This window comes from Motacilla alba, chromosome 11 (assembly GCF_015832195.1).
Source record: "Motacilla alba alba isolate MOTALB_02 chromosome 11, Motacilla_alba_V1.0_pri, whole genome shotgun sequence".
NCBI classification, from domain to species: Eukaryota; Metazoa; Chordata; class Aves; order Passeriformes; family Motacillidae; genus Motacilla; species Motacilla alba.
Window position 1 is genome coordinate 6,318,888 of NC_052026.1, and position 14,731 is coordinate 6,333,618.

At 38.8% G+C, this 14,731-nt stretch overlaps 1 protein-coding gene across 26 annotated transcripts in view; it reads right to left on the bottom strand.

Moving 5' to 3' along the window:
- Window positions 1-14,731, bottom strand: part of ZNF536 (zinc finger protein 536) — a 345,678-nt gene that overhangs the window by 132,271 nt on the left and 198,676 nt on the right. The gene's annotated exons all lie outside the window — the stretch shown is intronic.

Below are 14,731 nucleotides of genomic sequence, written 5' to 3' on the forward strand. Positions count from 1 at the left end.
CTTCTCTCTCCTGATATAAAGAAACAGTCATTTCAGCCATCTTGAATGAGCTGCTTTTATCCAAGCAGGCAAGGAATAATATAACTTACAAAAGACTGACATAAAAATTGAAAAAAAAAAAAAAAAAGTAGGGCATTAAAAAAAAAGTCATTATTCAAACCACACAAGGCTCATCCATCATCTTGTACATAGAGGGTCATATAATATTATCACTGTAAGCATCAATTCAGTATCACTATAAGCACACCAATGCATGATGTCACCAAAAACCATGGCAAATGTTGAAGCTGTGACCCAGATTGACACTCCTGGCACGTCAGGAGAAGGACACATGGACACAGCATCACACCCTGGGCAGAACTGAGCTATCTGGGTTACATCCAGGTGGGGAGCACAGAGTTAAAACCTGCATGCAGGGTCTTGATTATTTCAACCATAAACTAGTGACTAAAAATGTTCTGTTTTTACCTATTTTATGTGTAACTAAAGCTGTCAGGAAACATAGTGCAGTTTACACAGCATTGCCTTTTAAAAGGAAGTAATGGGATATAAGAAAGAATTAAATATTTGGCTCTAATAAAATTAATTCTCACAGTAGCAGAGACCCAAATACCATGTTTCTGGAAAAGGGAACACTAAGAGGTATTTCAGTATCTATTATAAAATGGTTCCTCTAAACTATTTTGCTTAAAGCTGAAAGAAGGAGATGATAGAGCTATTAAATATATATATATATATATAGATGCACTTATCTCAGTCATGTATGTAATCAAGCTATTACTACTTTTCAAAATGTAAATCATCACATTCCTGTTTCACATTTTCTGACTGTTCTTAGACTGCAGCGTTAAAGCATAATATTTAAGTTAGAAGGCTAGTAAATGTCATTTTGAATTATCTTCAAGTATATAAAGTTGCATGCTATAGGAGTCTATTTTGTCTTTGTGAGTCTAGGAAAACATTTGTAGGTGCTAGTCTATAATTCCAATATCCCTGAAGAGTTTAGATTTTCTCTGTTTTTACTCCACAAAAGTTGTATATAATTATGGCTTAAGCTTCTTTGGGAAAAAAAAAAAAGAATTCCTGAGTGCAAAAAGATTTTTCTGAAGTGCAAAACACAGAATGCATGATGATAAACTGCAGGATTTTATTTTGATTTTCAATAAATACTATATGAGCATTATAGATAAATATATAGATAAAGTTAACAAGCCACTCAGGAAGAATTTACAGAATAAGTCTACTAGCTATGTTTTGCTACATGTCACTCTAAATGATGGCCTGTTATCCATTTGCCTTTTATCTTTCTATCTAGAATATGTGTGGCCCAATAAAAAAGAATAAATTTGTAAGATGAACAGCTCTCTTTGCAGATTTAAGAGTCTAATTTTCACTTTACACAAAATTGAATTTTTTCAAGGGAGCAAGACGATGGAGTTTACTCTAGCACTAATCCCTCTGAAAAAGCAAACCGAAAACAACAATGAAGCAAAGAAAGATGTGGGTGGTCTGAAGAGTTCTCTTTTAGATTTAAGTAGACATACAGTAGATAGCTCCAAAGGCTTTACTCCAACAGGGGCCTTACCTTGAAGAATTTTTCTTCCCACAGTGAAAGCATTCCTAAGACTTTAAAGCTGGGCTGAGGGGTTTTCTTTTGAATTCCTCTGCCTACAAAGCCCACCGAAGCGCTGGAGGCCATCGCTACCTGAATGAGCAGCTTTACATCTAAGTTCTTTTATTTCCAACAATGAAAAGATATGTTCAAGGCTGCCGACTCTCCCCATCAAATGCTAACCCAGCTTCTTACCAGGGCCCCATTTTGCCACATTGTACCTCTTTGTCAAAGCACTTAAGTTTAAAATGTGCTTAACTTTAAAATGAGTTAAAGTCTCACTGACTCTGCTGCTGAGGTTTTCTTATATTGAGTCTCTCATAAGTGATCTGTGGAAACTAAGGATGAAAAAAGAAGAGACTGACAAGAAAAAAGTTAAGAAGCAAACTGAAGGATACAGACTATGCCAACATCAGAACATGTGGGGAATGAAAAATCCTCAGCTTTACCAATAATCATGTATTCTACACCTCTGATGTCCCCCTTCTCCTGTTCTTGAAAGTGCCTTCACAAGAAGAGCGTCTCAGCTCTGTAAAATTGTGCAAAAATATAACAAAAAGTAGTTTTACAGATCTGCAGAACTAGAATTGGCCTCCACAAATTAATTTATGATTTACTCAGGAATCTAGCTATGGTTTTGGGGGCTTCTCAATTCTGAGGATAAAATATCAGGAAGGAAAGAGAACAGTTACTTATCTTACATCCATTGTGGTTCCCTGATTTATGTGGTCTATATGATGTGCACTTGATGCACGTGGGATTACACTGCTTTTTTTGCTATCCATTTCCATTATAGGCAGGTCGGCATCCTGAATATCTTCCTGCCCATCCCAACCTTTCCTGGTTAAAGTGCAGGAAATAAGAGACTAAAGGATGACATAGATGTACGTACTAGATGTGAGACTTCCCAGCCTTGCCTCTGAACTTACTCTCGCCGAGCTTGGGCGAGTAAGTGAGAGAGAGTAAGTGCTGGGCAGAAACATGAAAAAGCAACATTCAGTTGTACATATGAAACTGGTTTTTGGGCCAGTCTAAGGACAGGAACAGCTGAGAGTCCCCATCTGCTCTGTGTGTTGTACCTGCTGGGCAGGCAGAGAGCACTCCCTGACATGGGACAGAGGAGTTCAGGCACAAAGCAGCTTCTGGGGAGGTATGACAGGGACATCTCTTGCACACCATGCCTCAACTGCATTTAATGTGACTGTGCCCCTGTTCTTGTGGGGTAAATGCAAGGAAAGAAAGTTCACTTCAACATCTGTATCAGAAGGTGGAGATTAACTGCATACCTAAAGAGCCAATTTGGCCAAAATGTGAGCAAATTGATTTGGCATTCAGACTGACATAAAAATTAACCAGTCCATAAGATCAGTATTTGAGGGATTGCCCTTCTTCAGACAGGTGCCCAGTTCTCAGGAGAGAAGGGTCTAAAAGCCACCACTCCTCATCTAGCAGGGAGATCAGGCTGGTTCCACATCACTGCCACAGGCAGAAAGAAAGTTTCCACAGAGACAGATAATCCCAACAATCAGTTCTGGAGCCAGGAGCACTTTTATGGTAGAAGGTTAAAAGAAAGTGAGAAAGACACCAGTGAATCTTTTTTTTTACAGTCAATATCTTACTGCTGGTTATCAGAAGTGGTGTAGCCAGAAATGAGCCATGGCCAGGGCCAGCAGTGCCTTCAGCACGCAGATACAGATGCCACAGAGGAAAAATGCCAACTTCAGTGGATGCTGTTAGAAAAGAGACAACAAACTTAAATGGACAGTGAGTCTCTGTACTCAAAGCAGAAGCTATCTAGGCAGTCATATGAAGAGCAAAAGGAAACAAATTCTACATTTCCATATATATTCTGTATGACTGGTCCACCTGTCCGGAATGAGCCCATAAACATGCTCAGAAAAGAGTGGATTGCTTTTGTAAAAAGAAAACTGTTTTCACTTGGTTGGGCAGCAGCACTGACTTCAGTCATGATAGCAATCAAATTCTGAAAGGAACATCTACATATATGTGCCACAAATGTCACCAGAGTATTTATTTGCTGTGTGTATGTGAAGGTGCAGGGATTCAGAAAGAGGTGCTTTCATGTTCAAAGGAGCTAAATTGAAGCCCTCATGAAGGCTAAATCATCAGTGAAGTCAGTTGGAATTTGTCGACATAAGGTTTGCCAAATTAGCCAAAAGCAGGCAATCACATGGAAAAGGTAATCAACTCACAAAATAGGTAATCAGTCTTACAAGTATGTGTTTGGTCTTGCACAATTTTCAACACCATTAAAGAACCCTTTGAAAATGTGGCCAGAAGCCTTAAAGCTGCACATAATCCCAGGTTTTCATATATTTCTGAAATTCAGAATGTTTGTAGTTCTTCAAATCTGCCTGTGAAAGTTAATGAAACTTGGTGCAACGAGAAGTGGTAGTGACCACAGCTATTTTTTGATGACCCATAAACCACCCAGATTAGCCCATCTTGTGGCAGGAAATCCAGTGTCAAGAAAGGAGTTAGAAGATATTTAATGTGTTAATCCTGTCACTGCTGTCAGCTCCTTGCAAGTAGGCCTGAACTCAACCACAGCATTCCCTGGGAAGCGACATAGAATACACCAAGTTTCTGGGAAAACATGCTTTACATTTCTTGCCTATTCCTAAGAAAAAGCCTTAATAATACTGAAAATAGTGAAAAATAGGAGTATAATTAGGGATATAATTAATCATATTTTTCTACCTATCTGAAGTAGCTTCAATTAGTATCATCCCATGTAAATGAGAACAGAATCAGGCCCTGTGCTCATAATTTGAAATTAGAACCCTTTTAGTGGATGTCACTACACTTTTTTGCTAGTGAAGTTCATGGTTTAAAATGAAGGTTTCTAATATTACTAAATCTCACAGTTATATTTTAGGCCTCCGGAAAGAGTTACTAATGTCTTAGGTCAGGAACAACTTGCTGTCTCTATTGTTTCATCAAGGATTTAGGTTTTATAGTGACCATATAAGGGAATCTTAAACTGTTTCTATGGATTGGCAGAGAATTTGTTTAAACACAGAGCTATTTTAGAAGAGAATTGGAAAGGAGGCCTACTAGTGAGAAAGCAGCATTCACATTGTTTGTATTATTAGAAATAAAGATTATACAAAGGTTCCACTGGTAAATAAAAAGATACCACGTCTGACATGAGAATTCCCTCTTAGCCCTCTGAACCACACAGACAAACAACATGCCCAAACTGCCCTGCCTCTGTTAACAATTAGCCACTGGCAGAGTTAAACTTAAAACACTGTCTAAATTCAACTGAAGTAAAAGGCCCAGAACCATTTGTGCAAGGAAAGACTCGCAGCTTGCAGAAGTGAGCAAATGGCAGCCGCAGCCAGCGCCTTGGCCTGCAGGGGAGTAGCTGGGTGCTATTTCAAGCTCAACCGGAAGAAAGACAAAATATTTTAAGCAATTTCTTAGTAACTGGTGATGCACATGCACCTTAAGCCCGCTCCTGGAACACCACACGCTGGAAGATTGGTGGTTTTCATACCCCATGGGTTCAAAACACTTTGCAGGGCAATACTGTGTGTATGCAGCGCTGGTTATAGCTTAATGCTTTTCATTGTGGCACTCTGAGACACATGAAAAATCTGTATATACAGCACCGAGAGACATTGATGGAACACTTCAACAAAATTAAGATTTTGTTAACCGCAAAATATTTCTTATCCTTTTCTTTTCATTCCAATCAAATTCCCTACAGAGGTTTTTTTTTCTGCAGTTCTTAGCAGTCTTACGTCTCAATTTTTTTCTAAAATTTTAAAACCTTTTAAGATAATCAGAGATCAAACACAGTTTCTGAGTACATCATTTTAGCTGTTTCATTTCTTTGAAGAATCATGTGACCAAAAGACATAGAAACTCAGATTTAGAACTTAAAAGACAGGTTTGTTTACTTTCCATTAGCTGACAGAGCTCAGTTTTGACCAAAAATTGAGCATGGTGAAAAAAAATTTTTTTTGAGAGACTATTTTTTGTATGAGACCTCTTTAACTGTTTTGTTTTATTTTGAGAAAGAAGACATCTTAAGCACCTTACAATATCTTTCATTTAACAGTTGGCAGAAGGAAACTCCCAGATGAACACTGGCCTGTGTCTTTCTCTTTAACCAGCTGAGTGATCCAAGCTTTTAATAAAGCTGTTCCAATTATTGTAAAAGTCATCTAGTACCTTATAGCCACAAATATTGACAGTTTATTGCACAACGCATTCATGGCATTTGAAGGTCACATCATACATAATACATACACTTTTATAAAAGTGTCTGGAACAAAGAGATACATGATCAGCAATTACATCTTACCATTCGAGGGTATGATTTTATACTTATTGAAAATGAAATACTATAAGAAATGCAAATTGTTAATAAAACACAAAATAGTTCATTTTCTGTATTTATTGTTTTATTAATCAGCAGTACCAAGTTCAGTTGTATAAAATCAATGGAATGCCATTCATTCCTCAAGAAGATTACAGTTAAATATCATTATCCTGCAAACCATCACACATATTCTTAGCTCAGAATGAGAAGTAATGTTAAAATTTTAATCTCACTACTGTACACCTCTCCAGCCCTACTGAGTTCAGTGTAACTTCAACTCTTACATTTGAGTCAGGACTCCACCATATTGTTACAATATTAGTTTTCATAAAACTGACTTGGAATAAAACTTAAAAGAGTGCTGAATTTTATTTTTTTTTTAATATATGCACATACAGGCATGCCAAACTTCTTCACCCTCTTCCAGTGCCCTGACTTAAGGCCATTCTAAAAACCACACACATGTTCACAAATGGTGTAATTACAAGTTAAAAGCTTCAATTTATTCAGTCAGACCTGTGTACAGTCCTTCAATGAATTCAATGGACATCAGAAAAACACAGAGCAGAGTCATGGAGTGCTTGTTTTTGGTTAGAGTCTTCACTTTTTTGATGTTGCTACTAGCTCCTGGAACCTCTACCTAATGAGAGCTGGCTAGAGGCAAATGACCATGGATCACTACATTGTTCCCCACTACATTATTGCCCCAACACCATTTTTGGCAGTGTGTTTCAAAATTGCAGAATACAAAAAACTTCTCTCCAAAGCCCTTAACATGCAAAACTCTTCCACCATCCAACTCCTTCACTGGTTTTTCAGATTGCTACTCTAAAATCATGACCTTGAAATCCTACTTTCTTAACCTGACTGTATAGCTGAAAGCACTTCCCATCCCAAACCACCTAGCTTGTCAGATGTTTGTCATAAAATTCCACTGGACTTGTTTAATCTTTCCACAGGAAAAGAGGAGGCCTTAGAAGTGAATGTACTTTGCTATTTATCAGAATGTAATTTATCTAGCTAGTGCTAATTCTTGCTTTCTTCAGAAGAGCACCTGAGCTGCCAGGACACCGTGTTGTACTCCTCTGTTCATAATGTGTGTCTTCACAACCAAAGCAGCTTTTGGACCTTTTGGACCAGCAAAGTTGGGCTTAAATACATATTCATAGATCTTTCCTTGTTTTGGGGTTTTTTGTTTGTTTGTATGTTTTTTTCTTTTGACAGTGGTCTTTGTCATCTATCCTCAAAATTTACTTTGTTGTCCAGTTATGCTTCTGATAGCAGGGTTATCTCCCAAACCTTTCATATAACATACTTCCTGTGGTTTTCCCCTCCCTTTCTAAATACAAGCTCAGAATATTGTGGAGTTTTACCAAAAGTTAGTGTGAACAGTGCCCTGTGATTTTCAGCAGTTTTCTTACCCAAACCCTTGACTCACCTGGGTTTGCTTTGATCCTGTCACCTAAATTTGAAATGGGCACCTGATTACTGACCAGGGAGAACAAAGTTTCCAAACTTCATACAGATTGTATACGGCTTTTGGACAGAATTCCAATGGGGAATCTAAGCAGAGAGGCTATCCAACTGGACCATCTTTTGGATTTGTATGTGTTCTTTGTAGGCAGGTGTTCAGGTACCAGATGGCCTTAAAACCCATACTACTCAGGTTATAGCAGCTTCTACAAGCTGTCTGCATCATATTCCCATCTCTGAGATTTGCAGAGAGGCTACATGGAGCTTGATAAACACTTTTACCTAGCATTGCTCTCCTGATGCCAAGGCTAGATCAGATATCCAATTTGGGAGAGTTGCCTTACAGTCCCTCTTTAATTAAGTACTCCTGATCTCCCACTCCTGGGATGGATTGCTATTGCTGATTAAGCTCCAGAAGTAAGGATCTGTGGAGGCAATTTCATGAGGGAGAAAATGAAGTTGCTAGCTAATCAACTAAAATAACCATTAACTGGACTTATGTGAATGAATATGTTGCCTTCTTGCTTCCATACTTACCCTGTTTCTCCCACATTGGGAGCTCTACAACCCTACAAACCAGAGGGGAAAGGGGTGCTTCACCATGACCTCTATCTTGCTCCTAAAACACCTGTGGGACAAACAGGACCATTTGGTACAGTGTGCAGGCTACACTATGAAGGAAATCCAAGATGGTATCAGTAAACCATAGGAAAAATGACAAATCTGGCTGGAAGAGAGCTCTGTTGAATCTCTTTTCTCTAAGTTCTTCTCATGTTCCCAAAAATGCATTCTCTCAGACTCTAAGAAGTACAAATTAACACCCATCTCCTTGTAGTTTTCTAAATCCATTGATATTTATTAAAATCTTTTGAGTACTTGCATAGAAATATTTATTAATTACACTAGCCAAGTTTCATCCTCAGTTTCTCGGTTAAAAAAAATCCAAAAAACAAACAAATATTTTTCTAGTGAGAACCACAGACCTGCCTTCATTATAATAGCTCTCAGGGCATCAGGTATCATTGGGTAAGTTCTTGCATACTATTGTTCAAGAAAACCCTTTTTCATTATTATTATCTTATCACACAGTGGAAAAATCAGCACAGAAGTGCCAGTAGCAGGTCATCAGATTTTATAAAAATTCATTCTACTAAAGAAAAGCATGAATTATTTAAAATGTCTCAGGAATGTCTTTCTGTAGACACTGGCAAGAAAAAACAAAACAAAACAAAACAACCCAAAAGAATCAGGCATGTAAAAAGAACTATACAGGTAGCTAAATTACTGATTTCCCTCTCAACAAATTGAGAAAGAATTAAAGACTCTCATACCATTTACAGATTACTGATAAGAGAGGTGCTGACAGAGTCTCTAAAGAGTGAATAATGTCATGGTGTGTGTTACAACATTTGGACTATGATATGAGAGGCTTTTCCAGTACCTGTATTTTCTTACTTTTAACTTTCCAGTGCTCCTTTCAAACTCAATGACCACTTTGAGCTAATATAAATACTTTTGTAAATAATTTTTCTCCCATTTAACTTCTTTGGTACAAGCCACTTGAGGATAATTTCCAACTTCTTTATCCATTTCACAAAAAAAAAAAAAAAAGCTGTATTTGAATAAATACAAGCAACTCTAAACTGCTGAATCTACTTTACTAGCACCCTTTTTCTATAAATAAAATATGTTAATTACATGAGTTTCGCTGTAATGGAAAAATATTGATTAAATTCATTACATTAAATCTTGAGAAGGGATCTTTTAACTCTTTGGTAGAGGTTTTTTCCTCATTGTTTTAACAGTGTACAGTGAGAATACTGAGAACTTGATATTATCTGAAAGAACTCATTATTTTTTTTATATTAATGTATCTCAAAATGTATTACTAGGTCAACGCATATCCATGTTTTGTAAAATAGCCTTAATGTACATGGATACCATAAAATTATATTTGTGGGTGTGCTGGTTTTGCATTTGGGCTATAAAAATTCTGAAATGCTGCCTATGGAGCTGCTCTATCAATAACCCAGTTTTCCCCTTCTACTACGAAAATATAAATTTTTTCATCTGAACTACTCTAGTCAAAAAAAAAAAAAAGAAAAAAAAGAAAAAATATTTTGAATGCTGTCCTCTGATTTAGCTGAGCTTGTGGCAATAACTGGTTTAGGCATAGGCTTCAGTATGCTGGAATGATCCTGAAACTAATTTTGCATGTGTTGGAGTTGGACTGTGGCCATGCACGTCAGTATGCTGGAACAGAGTTATCTAAATCCTGAGCCTTATTTTACATGTGCTGGTGTTGGACTGTGGCCCTGCAATCTTTTAGGTCTCCATCTGTAGCTATCAAAGCCAGGGTGTGCCCAGCCACTCGCTACTGCTCACTGCCTTCCTTCCACAGAAAAGCTCCAGGCTCACAACCACCCTCCCTCACACTGGGGTCACTGGGAGCTCTGGAGAGTCCTGGCTGATCTCACCAACCTTTCTCTAAAGCCTCTTCGTGGCCATGACCAGCCTTTTGCAGTGCATCTCACTAGGATCCGAGGTGGTTATCAAGTCCCACACCAGTGATGAGAAATACCAACCTCTTGGACAGATGCTGCCTCAGATTCAGCACATTAATTCCTTTCTCAATGCCAGGTAAAGCAGCCCTCTCATTTTTCAGCAAGCTATGGAGACCACAGTCCCACGACTGATGGAAGATCCTTCCTAGTTTCTCAGCCTGAATGTTTTCCCTTCAGCCATCAGCCAAAAGAATTTGAAGTTCAGAAAGTCTAGTCCAAAAGCTGGTGATTGTTTACTCCTGAAGAAGTGGACAAGAAAAGATTAGGCCACGAGAAAGAAACCCTGGCTATGCACCAATCTGGAACACCAGCACTTAGGCAGGAAGGGGGACTGAGCAAAGGGAAGTCTCTGTACAAGGTCCTTATCACCCCAAGGTGAACTGGTAACCTCCAGGGACACACATGCTGATGGCAGCAATGTACAAAGTTTTTGCAAGCTGCTTCCTTACAGCTCTTCCACATTAATCCACCAGTAAATACATATTTTAACCCACCAGAAGCATCTATAAAATTAGGAAATAATCCAGACTGGCTTGATTTGCAAACACATTTCCCTACCACAAATTCTGTCTCTATGGAGCCCAACAAGCTGGAGAAACAACTTCACACTAAGGTCAAAATTAGAAATTTGAATGAAGATCAGGCATTCTTCTCTGGCTGGACAGACACAAGTTATCTTACTGTCTGCCTCAGAGACAGAGAGACTTATTTTAGAAGAAGGATAGTGTTCTATCTCTTAACTTATTAGCAATGCACTTTCTTCAAATTCCAACAGCAAAAGAAATTCAAAACCCAGGTAGTCTGCATGCACGGAAGCACCTTTTGTTTAATAAATAATTCAACCATGTATTCCTTTTTAATTTAAAAATGGTCTGACTGAACAGTCAACAGAGTGAACTAAAGTTGGCAAAATACAGTGTTGAAAAATTAAAAAGTGTATTCAAGGCCGTATTCATTTGCTTCACTTCTCATATACTGGAGAGACAGGCTGTGCTGAAGTTCTAGCTTTTTTCTTTTTCTTTTAAATTATACACATTCAGTCACATGATGCTCACTTGCCTTTGAAAGCTGCCTTGCCCTGGAATTAGTCTTTCTCTCTTTCTGTTACTAGTACAGCAGCTGCTGCTCCTCTACCTCATGAACATCATCAGAAATTCAGCCAAAATGTTCTCACGAGCTCCTCTGCCATGCCTGTGAGGGCCAGACTTAAACTACCGACCATCTTGGAAAGCAGAAATGCTGTAAAACCTTCTGGAAATATTCAGATCATCATCAGATTGATGGTCCCATATATCAAAAAGTGTATAGTGAGGTACAGGAAACACATCTGGCAGCAAAAATCTGATACTCATGTCCTGAAATCCATCCCAGGACTGAGTTTGTAACACATTATTGCAAATGAGTACAAATACTTGGGATCAGTCACTTACTCTCTTGAAGACAGCCAAAAGCATACAACGCTATCTTAAATATAAATTTATAGGCTCACTTTTGTAAAATACAATTCTTAGCAGTACATAGTTAAGAATAAGAAAGAAAAAAGCTAAAGGAGTCAACTCTTACACAACCTTCTGTACCACAGTTTCAAATAATTTCTTGAATCTTGGAGCAGATGGAAAGGAAGAAGTAATTCTGTGGTTAAACTTCCTTATTTCAGATTTCTGGAGATGAATCCGCTCCTCTACACATCCCAAAGCAGAAGCAGGTACTTAATGGTTTCCCAACCCATCACAGCCTTTAAGCCTCTGCTCTGCTGAGGGTTTGGTTCTCATCACTCTGAATGGCTTTCCCATGTTTTTCACCCTTTCTGATCAGCACCTTCTGGAGCAATGACCATTCTATAACCATCATAAAACAGGCACCAACATGAAATTCCAAGGCTGATAATGCTCAGATGACATTAAAAGCTGATACAAGGAAATCTTATCTCAGAGAGGTCAGATATGCAGGAAAGAAGATATTTACTGGGAAGGAGAATAGAGGAAACCTAACCCTTACAAAGTAACATTGTCTTTATAGAAAATGACTTGGCAATAAGATCTTTCAAAGTGGACATATTTGTTTAAAACTCATGTTAGACCCTCTGGATGACAGAAATGAGTCACATTTAGGAGACAGAAGTTTCACAACTGTGTCCTGACTATTACACATCTTATGGAAGAAGAGCAGGCTTTCTTCAAATTTTCAGTATTCTGAACACTAGTAAAATTTCCTGCAATATATAGGATAAAAACAGCAGCCAGACCAGATAGATTTGTATGGCTAGGAAAATTCCATTGCTTATCTTCCATTGCTCTGACAAAACCACCTACGAATGATATGTCCAAAATGTACCTCTGAATCTGACAAAGTACGAACAAATGCATCAGTATCACTACAGAGATTTAGACACAACTCCTGCCCTGCAAGTCAGAGAATCCTCAGGTTCTAATTTTGGCTGATCACTGGCTTGCACTGAGAAGCTCTGCAATAAGCACCATGTCAGAGAACAGTCTGATTTAAACCCTGAGAATGCAGGCTCCTGCATTTGTGCAGACACACGTTGCCATGCCTTTTCAGGATGGCAGTGGTGGGAGCCACTCCAACAGCCTGGCAAGCCCACACAGAATTTGGTACATGACAAACTGGCTTGCACCAGATTACATTTGAAAGCTGTCTACAGTGGGACTGGCCAACCTAACAAAGTCATGCATGGGGTTGAGGAAAGGTGAATGGCAGCATTAACTGGTCAAATGAAACTTAAATAATTCTAACAATTCTACTAGTACTGCGTCTTTTCTGGCTACAAATTTTACAGATACGTGTCCAGTCGTGAGGGTCATAGCTGTTTGTTTCAAAAAAGAGATTCTCTTGACTAACTAGGCAGTGGAGCTTGCTGACAGATGCTGAAATATTATAATAAAGGATGGACAAACAAACAGCATCTCCCTACTGCTGTCATTTTTTCATCATAAAACTGCAGGAGAGCAGCACTGTGCATTTAAAACAAACAACGATGGGAAGATGTAACTTCAGAAAGGCAGCTCAGATACCAGACAGGACACTGAGGAGTGTTGCAGATCAGTGGAACTGATTGCAGAAAAGAATTGCTGGATAGTCCATCATCTGCAGTACTGCTCCAGTGAGTGCTGTTCACCAAGCAGCAACATACTTCCTCTCTGTGTTCTAGGGTTCTTTTCAATTAATATTTGTTTTAGTTATGTTGAATCACTGCTCATCTACTAAGATATTATTTGATTTAAAAAAAGAAAAAATCCTTTCTTCTTGGTTACATCTTCACACAGGTTTTTTGAAGTAGGAGAGTAAACACACAGTCCCTATGATGGCAATTTCCATTCATAGTTTGACAACTAAATGTTGCGATGTTACTTGAAACTCCTGCCTCTTATCTTTCAATTTTTCTTTAGGGAAAAACAGCACAGAAATATACCCTGCCATCTATTTGAAAAGATGCAGATATAATCCACCTATGATGATGCAATTTTTGGAACTAAGACTGTGATCCAAAACAGCAGTCTGATCTACATTTTAACCACAGCTATTACAATAAATAAAACCAAACACAGTGATCCTCCACATATCTACATTTATTCTGATAACGCTTTGCAATATTTCTGGCTGAGAATGCTTTACATAACTAATCATTATTGAAAAGTTTCTCTGAAAAATATGTGTCTTAAGACTGTAGAATTATAGATAGGATGGGGTTTGCATCCTTGTTTTCCATCTGTGCAGAATTTTGCTGGCCATCAAATGTTTCAATATCTGAGGGTCTGCTGATGGCAGACAACCAGCAGCATAAATAAGATCAGTTAGGGGCAGCTGACTGTCAACATCACAGGAAAGCCCATCTCCTCTGGCATTGCCAGGGACTTTGCTCAGCATGGTCATTTGAGGCAGCAATGGCAAACCAACCTGTCCCACGGAGCCAGGGTGTACCAGGGAGGTGGCAGAGGCACCCTGACAGCATGGGAACTGATGGCACTCATCTGGATTCCTGCAAGGAACCACACCCCTGTGGAGGAGCTGTACTTCTCCAGCAGCTTTTCAGCGTGTCTGTCTGCATCCTAACAAATGCAAAGGCTTTCCCTCAAAACAGATTTTCATTAACTTGCACTACCAAGCCCTCCCCCAGACAAAAACAGAGGGAGATTTCGCAGCAATTCAAAGAAGAATTCTCTTACTCAACAAATTTGCTGCATTTTTAGTACTCAGACTGCTATTTAACTGTTTCAAACTGTCAATCTGATCACACTGAGCAAAAAAAGTCCCTAAGGGTAATGCTTTTGCTTAAGGTTGGATTTCGCCTCTAATACTTGAGTTAGAACTTGTTTGCTGTAGCAAAAAGCCATCAAAAGGGTTAAGTAGGTTTGGTGTTAAAATCCCATTATGTGCAGCTTGGGAGCTGAACTACCTTAGATTGCCCTACATATACTCCTTACCAGACCTTCCCATGTATTCTTTCAACTTATGCTTGCACCATTCGTATCTTCAACTGCCAGAGCTCCTCCAGGTCCAACAGGGCCCCGTCCCCTCCAGAGCCTGCCACAGCCAGTGTCAGCGCACAGTTAAATCCACCAGCAAACACGACAGAACCCCAAAGGAACTCATCCCTCCACCAGCGTCAAAACAACAATGTTCCCCCATGGAGAAGGGTTAAAACCTTCAGAAATACCAAGATGTCTTAATATTGACAAGAACTGGTACGCCTTACTTGTTTCTAGAGAT